General features: G+C 46.8%; 1 long non-coding RNA gene across 2 annotated transcripts in view; it reads right to left on the bottom strand.

Moving 5' to 3' along the window:
* The window catches only part of LOC104973929 (uncharacterized), a 45,199-nt gene that overhangs the window by 12,658 nt on the left and 23,961 nt on the right, over positions 1-8,580 (bottom strand). The window contains exon 4 of one of the 2 annotated variants that reach the window (XR_009497068.1): positions 6-8,220. The exons of the other annotated variant lie outside the window; for it this stretch is intronic. This is a non-coding gene — a long non-coding RNA (uncharacterized lncRNA). Of the gene's footprint in view, positions 1-5; positions 8,221-8,580 lie in introns of those variants that run through there. 2 annotated transcript variants of the gene reach the window in all.

An 8,580-nucleotide genomic window follows, 5' to 3' on the forward strand; every position in this document is an offset into this window, starting at 1 on the left:
TGCGGGAAAAAAAAAGGAATGAATATTGACTTAGTTCTCCAAGAACACAGGAAACGGTTCAAAGTTAACACAGTTCAAACCATGCTAAAGAATGATAGTTGGAAAAGCAAATTTGAGCAACGTAAAAAACACAGTTCATTATTCAGATCTGTCTGAAGATTCTGGAACATCTGGCAAAGTGTACGAGGGTGAGCTTTCCCCTCAGAGCCCTGTCCTCATTGTGAAGTCTCTCCCTTGAGGAAGTTTATTGTACAGTAATTGAGTAGGAAGAGAGAAATCTCTTGCTGAAAGCAGTAAATGGCTGGGTAGCAAGTCTTAATCAGTTACCAGAAGTAAGTAAGTGTTATTTGCACAGTCGTGTCTGACTCTTTGCAACCCTATGGACTGTGGCCCACCAGGCTCCTCTGCGCATGGAATTCTCCAGGCAAGAACACTGGAGTGAGTTGCCACTCCCTTCTCCAGGGGATTTTCCCAACCCAGGGATTAAACCCTGGTCTCCTGTATTGCAGGCAGATTCTTTACCATCTGAGCCACCAGGGAAGCTTCCCCAATTATCAGAAGCATGACTTTAAAAAAAAAAGAAAAAGTCTATATACTACTCAGCACCAGCATGTTCTTTTGTGGCTGGGCAAGTAAACTTATATAAAGCACAAAGGTAGCCCCTCCCCCTTTGAAAAATCTCCAACTTCTGTTTCCTCCCCACTTTGAGGGAAGTGATACACTAAAATTAAGTGGTGGCTTCTCATCGTGGTTAGCAGCATGCACTTGGAGCCAGTCTGTCCTAGATTTGTAGCTGGGCTGGCCACTGCGTGTCCTCATGTGACCTGGGGTGAATTCACCGATTTCTCTGAGCCTCCATTCCCCACCTGTAAGATGGTGGTGGTTGCAAAAATGAAATTTTGATAATCCCTGAAAAGAACCTAGCTCCATGCTTGTGAAGATGAGGCATCATGATTTCCAGAAAAGGGCCAGTTTAGGACATTTTCAGTCTAAATCCTTGTCTGCAAACAGTGACTCAGACTTTTGAAATGAAAGGAACAATTCACAACAAGTTTGAGAAGCTGGGAAAACATGGAATTGGGGGTGATCAAGAGCAATCTAACCGGAAGAGACACCAGTATCCCCCGTGGTTTTCTTTCCTAGAATCACTTCTGCTTCCCTCCTGGAAAGGACAGCGACTGAGAGAGACTGAGGAGGGGCAAAGTGAAAGTAAAGAGTGCTGTTTTCAGGAGATTGGGCTTTCCTGGCAGCTCAGTCTCTTGCAGGATTCGTTGCAGGTGTAAAGAATCCACTTGCAATGCAGGAGACCCAGGTTCGATCCCGGGGTTGGGAAGATCCCCTGGAGAAGGAAATGGCAACCCACTCCAGTGTTCTTGCCCAGAGAATCGCAGTGACAGAGGAGCCTGGCTGGTTACAGTCCATAGGGCTGCAATAGTCAGACACGACTGAGCAACTCAACCACACCACACCACTGTTTTCAAGAAGAGGCCGCTGGAGTTAACGCAGCTTCCCAGCTCTGGGTGGAGCCCGGAACCTAGCATCTGAGCAGAGGGCTGGATGAGACGATGTCCGGGAAGCCCTTAACAGTGGTCTCGGGCACCAGCCCTGCCCGCTCTGCATGTACTGCGCTGCTGGCTCGCCGCCGCCCCTGACCCCCGTGTTCTGAGGGGCACAGAGCTGCTTGCCAGGGGCCCACACTGTTTATGTTTCTCAGAGCTCACCTGTCTCTAGATGAAGCCCACAGAGATGCACAGCACACGAATAGACGTGCCGTCCATCTGCGGTATTAACGTGGGGCAATTAGGAAAAAAGAGTCTAAAAATCTTCCTTATGCACATGGCGCTCCACTGCTCAGCCGTGTCCGGCTCTTTGAACTCATGGACTGTAGCCTGCTCGGATCCTCTGTCTGTGGGATTTCCCAGGCAAGGATTCTGGTTACCATTTCCTTCTCCAAAAAATATTCCTTATGGAAAGAAAGTGAAAGTCGCTCAGTCGTGTCCGACTCTTAGTGACCTCATGGACCATACAGTCCATGGAATTCTCCAGGCCAGAATATTGGAGTGGGGAGGCGTTCCCTTCTCCAGGGGATCCTCCCAAATTAGGGATCAAACGCAGGTCTCCTGCACTGCCGGTGGATTCTTTACCAGCTGAGCTACCAGGGAAGCCCATTATGGGGGGATGCAAATGAAAGCCATGTTGAATAACACTGGCTAACACTGATGAGATGGGGTGGGGGTCGTGGACGGGGCAGGTACCAACATAAACCTAAAAACGGAGGGCCCTCCGAAGGCAGGAAGGTGGTGGTGGAGGGTAGGGGAGGGACTCTGTGTGTGCAGGAGGCACGTTAAAGTGAGAAGTTCCCCCCTGAGGGAACGTCACCCACTTGGCTGCCATGTTCCTTCCCCAGTAGGGAAGGCTGTGTTGTGGAAGGATGAGAAAAGGAACATCTTGGGAATTCTGGCTCCGCTGTTTATTTGCTGTGTGGCCTAGGGGCAAACTGCTGGCCTCTCTGGGCTGTGCCTATAATCTGGGGCCAGCACCCGGAGAGCCCTGAGTGGAGTGCCTGAGGAACAGCAGAGGTTTAGTGGGTGTGGCGGCGTTTTTGCATCTTTCCCCATCTTGTAAAATGGCAGGTGGCCCAGTAGTGAAGTTTTCAGGAAGAGACATCAGTCTTTGAGGTAAAGTCCTGTCCATCAACATTTCATTCAAATTTTAGTCCCTCTCTCTTCTTCTTACCCTCTCTTCCAAAGCTCTGGTTCTTAATTTTCTTTGGAAATTTCCCATACGGTGTGTATTCAGTTCAGTTCAGTCACTCAGTCGTGTCCGACTCTTTGCGACCCCATGAATCGCAGCACGCCAGGCCTCCCTGTCCACCACCAACTCCTGGAGTTCACTCAGACTCACGTCCATCGAGTCAGGGATGCCATCCAGCCATCTCATCCTCTGTCGTCCCCTTTTCCTCCTGCTCCCAGTCCTTCCCAGCATCAGGGTCTTTTCCAATGAGTCGGCTCTTCGAATGCGGTGACCAAAGTACTGGAGTTTCAGCTTCCCCATCAGTCCTTCCAAAGAAATCTCAGGGCTGATGTCCTTCAGAATGGACTGGTTGGATCTCCTTGCAGTCCAAGGGACTCTCAAGAGTCTTCTCCAACACCACAGTTCAAAACCATCAATTCTTCGGCGCTCAGCCTTCTTCACAGTCCAACTCTCACATTCATACATGACCACAGAAAAAACCATAGCCTTGACAAGACGGACCTTTGTTGGCAAAGTAAGGTCTCTGCTTTTCAACATGCTATCTAGGTTGGTCATAACTTTTCCTTCCAAGGAGTAAGCATCTTTTAATTTCATGGCTGCAGTCACCATCTGCGGTGATTTTGGAGCCCCCAAAAATGAAATCTGACACTGTTTCCCCATCTATTTCCCATGAAGTGATGGGACCGGATGCCATGATCTTCGTTTTCTGAATGTTGAGCTTTAAGCCAACTTTTTCACTCTCCTCTTTCACTTTCATCAAGAGGCTTTTTAGTTCCTCTTCACTTTCTTCCATAAGGGTGGTATCATCTGCATATCTGAGGTTATTGGTATTTCTCCCGGCAATCTTGACTCCAGCTTGTGTTTCTTCCAGTCCAGCGTTTCTCATGATGTACTCTGCGTATAAGTTAAGTAAGCAGGGTGACAATATACAGCCTTGATGTACTTTCCCAGTTTGGAACCAGTCCGTTGTTCCATGTCCAGTTCTATCTGTTGCTTCCTGACCTGCATACAGATTATTTGCCCAGGATCAAATACACAAAGTCCTATGAAGCTAGCACTTGATAGATCAGGGTTTTTAAAATTTAGCTCTTCTAATAGGTTCATCTTTTTTGGGGGTGGGGTGTTAGTTCTAGAAGGTCTTGTAGGTCTTCAGAGAACCGTTCAGCTTCTTCAGCATTACTGGTCAGGGCATAGACTTGGATTACTGTGATATTGAATGGTTTGCCTTGGAAATGAACAGAGATCATTCTGTCGTTTTTGAGCTTGCATCCAAGTACTGCATTTCAGATTCTCTTGTTGACTATGATGGCTACTCAATTTCTTCTAAGGGATTCTTGCCCACAGTAGTAGATATACTGGTCATCTGAGTTAAATTCACCCATTCCAGTCCATCTTAGTTCGCTGATTCCTAGAATGTCGATGTTCACTCTTGTCATCTCCTGTTTGACCACTTCCAATTTGCCTTGATTCATGGACCTGACGTTCCAGGTTCCTAGTGGTCTCTCATCACTGTGACTAAAGACACTGAGCATTTTCTCATTTGCTTATTTGTCATCAATATATCTTCAAATCTTTTGCCACTTTAAAATATTGAGTGGTTTGTTTTCTTCTTCTTTGAAAACTTCCAAACACATATTCTGGATACAAATCCTTTGTCAGATATATGATTGCCCAACATTTTGCAAGGACGAAAAGACCTCCTTTTCTACGCTGCCCTGCTCCCCCGCCCCTGGCATTTTGCAAGGACGAAAAGACCCTCTTTAATACGCTGCCCTGCTCCCCCGCCCCTGGCACCCTCACCACATTGTTTTCGTTTTGTTCCCTGCCAGGCGGCACTAGTGGTGAAGAACCTGCCTGCCAGTGCAGGAGATGTAAGAGACACGGTTCAGTCCCTGGGTCAGGAAAATTGCCTGGAGGAGGGCATGGCTACCTACTCCAGTGTTCTTACCTGGAGAATCCTATGGACAGAAGAAGCTCGTGGGCTACAGTCCACGGGGTCGCACAGAGTCCAACACGACTGAAGCGACTTAGCATACATGGATGGGCATGGAAAACATTGTTTTTAGCAAAGTCAGGTCTTCCTTTTGCAGAGACCATTTGCTCTCAGATTATTGCATATTCCTTCTCGTTTTGAGAGTGCTCTGCTGCTGCTGCTGCTGCTGCTAAGTTGCTTCAGTTGTGTCCGACTCTGTGCGACCCCAGAGATGGCAGCCCACCAAGCTCCCCCGTCCCTGGGATTCTCCAGGCAAGAACACTGGAGTGGGTTGCCATTTCCTTTTCAGAGTTTGTCAAAGAGAAATATCCAGATCAGAACAGAACTGCCTCGTTTGCATCTGTAGGGAGGACACGTGGGACAGTAGTTAAATAACCGTGAACACTTGTCAAGGGTTGTTGGACAGTCTGGCTGGAACCTGGCAGCTTTGCCCACCTTGAGCCCTCAGGACTCTTCTGTGAGGCTGTCCTCTCCTTTTCACAGAGGAAGAAGTGGAAGCTGAGAGATTGCGAGATTCACCGAATGTTACAGCTAGATGGGGCTGAGCAGGAATTGACTGGTTTATTTCACTTCAGTATCCGCCACTAGACTCTTGCCCAAGCTTTATTCATTTATGGATGAACTGTCAGAGCTGCTGCCATACGGAAGATCAGCCATTCATTTGGATTGGCCAGAAAGTTCATTTAGGTTTTTCTGTAATATCTTATGGAAAAACCAAAAGGAAGTTTTTGGCCAGTCCAGTCCTAACACACACGGGACACACTTTACTACTGTCCGTCTTAGTTGCAATGAAGCCAGCCCTGGGCTGTAGCAGAGCTGAGTTTAATCCTGCTCTTACCACCCTGCACAGGCCACCTGAACTCTCTGAGCTACGGTCTTCTCATCTGTAAAATGGGGAGCTCGGGCTCAGCTTGACTGACAGAGAAATAGATAATGGGAATAAATTAGAGGTACAAGGACTTCCTGGTGGTCTAGTGGTTAAGACTTCACTTTCAAATGCAGGGCATGTGGGTTCGATCCCTGCTGAGGGAGCTGAGATCGCACATGCCTTGTGGCCTAAAACCAAAACATAGAACAGAAATAATATTGTAACAAATTCAATAGGACTTTAAAAGCGGCCCACATCCCCAAAAAAATCTTTAAAAAAAAGTTAGGCACATTTGTAGCATATTTTCAACATTATCAATATTAAGGGATTCCTTGGCACTTTCCATATCCTCCTAGAAATTTACAGTTAAAATTGGAATGTAGACTTAGTGTCCTAGAGTTTGAGGCAATATGACATGGTCTTATTACTCTGTTTGGAGCAAACACATTTGCTATGTGTTTTTGCTTACTTGCAGAAATCATAATGACAGTGTAACGTCATACTTAAGGGTACAGATTTTAAGGTCAAAGAGATCTGGTTTTCTTTCTGATCACTCCATTCACTGCTGTTGTGAGCTTGGTCATCTGATCATGCTCCACCTTGACTGCATTAAACCAGTTCGGGATGCTTTCAGCTGTAAGTAGCAACCACCATAGCAAAAAGCCAGCAGAGACTTAGGTTTTTTTCCTCTCACGTAAAAGGAAGTCCAGAGCCAGGAAGTTATTGTTTCAGAGGCCCTAGAATGTCGAAGCTCTGTGATTCTTCTTTGTGCTTGCAGGATGCCTGACTGCTTTCCTCTCAAGTCAGGGAAAAGGAAGACAAGTAGAACCAGGACCTCTTTTCCTTTTCAACACAACAGACCTGTCCAGGACTCTCCCAGAAACCTCCTGTTGCTGCTTCACTGGCCTGAACTATGTCACGTGGCCAGGGTGGAGGTGGGTAATTAAGTCAGATAATGCATATAACTGGATTTTTTTTAATTAACTACCTGACTTTTCCTACGATATATGCTTCCTATATATTTTGTCTACATATTCTTTTGTGTTCATTCAACCATGTCCAACTATTTGTGACCCCATGGACTGCAGCCTGCCCGGCTCCTATGTTTGTGGAATTTCTCCAGTAAGAATACTGGAGTAGGTTGCCATTTCCTCCTCCAGGGGATCTTCCTGGCCCAGGGATCGAACCTAATTTTCTTAGGTCTCCTGCATTGGCAGGCAGATTCTTTACTGCTAGCATCACCTAGGAAGCCCTGCATACTCTTGGACTACCTGTTAATATGATGATAATCTTGGATTATCATTTTCTAGAGAGAGACTTCTGAGAAGAAGACTTAATCCTTCTGCCATCAGGATTAATTAAAATTTATTTTTAAATAAATTATTGTCAATTTAGAAGAGTTTCTTTTGGCTTCACAACACACTATTGTGATACAAATCTTTAGGATTTTTGTGTCAAATTTGGGAAAATATCTGTCAAGTTTTTTATATATGATCTCTAATGTGTGTTTCCTAGGGCAGGGATGAATCTTCCCAAGTGGCTCAGTGCTAAAGAATCTGCCTTTCAATTCAGGGAGATGCAGAAGACTGCGGGTTCGCTCCCCGGGTTGGGAAGATCCCCTGGAGGAGGAAATGGCAACCCACCCCAGTGTCTTGCCTGGAGAGTCCCGTGGACAGAGGAGCAGGTGGCGAGGAGTCATTCACGACTGAGCGTGCAGGCACGCGTCCTGGTCACCATCCCTTTGTGGAGATGGAGCATTTCTTTTATGTTATCTCTGTCAGTGTCAGTATTTCTTTTTCCTGGGTGGTCACATCATCTATTCCTCTTCAGCAGGTTGTGATGATTAATTTTGTGTGTCAGCAAGATCGCGGGTTGCCCAGATATTGGTTCCATGCTGTTTCTGGGAATGGCTGTGAAGGTGTTTCCAGATGAGATTAGCGTTGCACTGGTAGACTCAGGGAAGCAGCGTGCCCTCCTCAGTCTGGGTGCACCTCATCCAGTCCCTTGAGTGACTGAACAGAACAGAACAGCAGAGGAGGAAGAGTTTGGCTCTTCCTGACTCCTGGCTTAAGCTGGGACATTGATCTTCCTGCCCTGAGTCCTCCTGTTTCTCAGGCCTTTGGACTCAGCCTGGAACCATACCCCCGGCTCTCCTGGGCTGCCAGTTTCTAGACAGAATCACTCAACCTTTCAGTCTCCATAACTGCATGAGTCAATTTCCTCATAATAAATCTCTTCCTATACACCCATATCCTATTGATTCTATTTTTCTGGAGAACTGTGATTAATAGAATGATTAAAAAACCAATAGCCTAGTGAATACTTTTATTCAGAATTCTCTCTTGCTTTCTCTGGTACCCCACTTATACTTGGACAGAGCGTGCACCAGAATTCCAAGGTCAGGTTGCATCAAGTATAATAAGAGGTGAACTGATGAGTGGGAGACGCACCAACCGTTGCCCTCCTGTGTGTCTTCACACACACGGTTGCTATTTGTCGAGTGTGGGGGTTTACTTCCTTCTCACGTGGTGCTGGTGGTACAGAATTCACTTGGCAATGCAGGAGACTTGAGACACAGGTTCAATCCCTGGGTCCGGAAGATGCCCTGGAGGAGGAAATGGCAACCAACTCCAGTATTCTTGCCTGGAGAATCCCCATGGACAGAGGAGCCTGGCGGGCTTCAGTCCTCGGGGTCGCAAAGCGTTGGACACGACTGACGTGACTACATGCGTAGGACTGGTACCAGGGGGCCTGCTCTTCTGGTCCTGCAAGTGTGTGTGTGTGTCTAGCCTTTACGAGGGACCAGCTAGCACTGACGAGCACTGTTTGTATCCCAGCGCCCAGTACATGAGTCGTTGGATTTGGTAAATGTACGGCAGTTGCATCAGGGCATAGTAGCTCTATTTGCTTTATAGAAATTCTGGAGCACTGTAGGTATTGCATATTTCTACATCAAAGCTCTCAA

This window comes from Bos taurus, chromosome 13 (genome assembly GCF_002263795.3).
Source record: "Bos taurus isolate L1 Dominette 01449 registration number 42190680 breed Hereford chromosome 13, ARS-UCD2.0, whole genome shotgun sequence".
Classification (NCBI taxonomy): Eukaryota; Metazoa; Chordata; class Mammalia; order Artiodactyla; family Bovidae; genus Bos; species Bos taurus.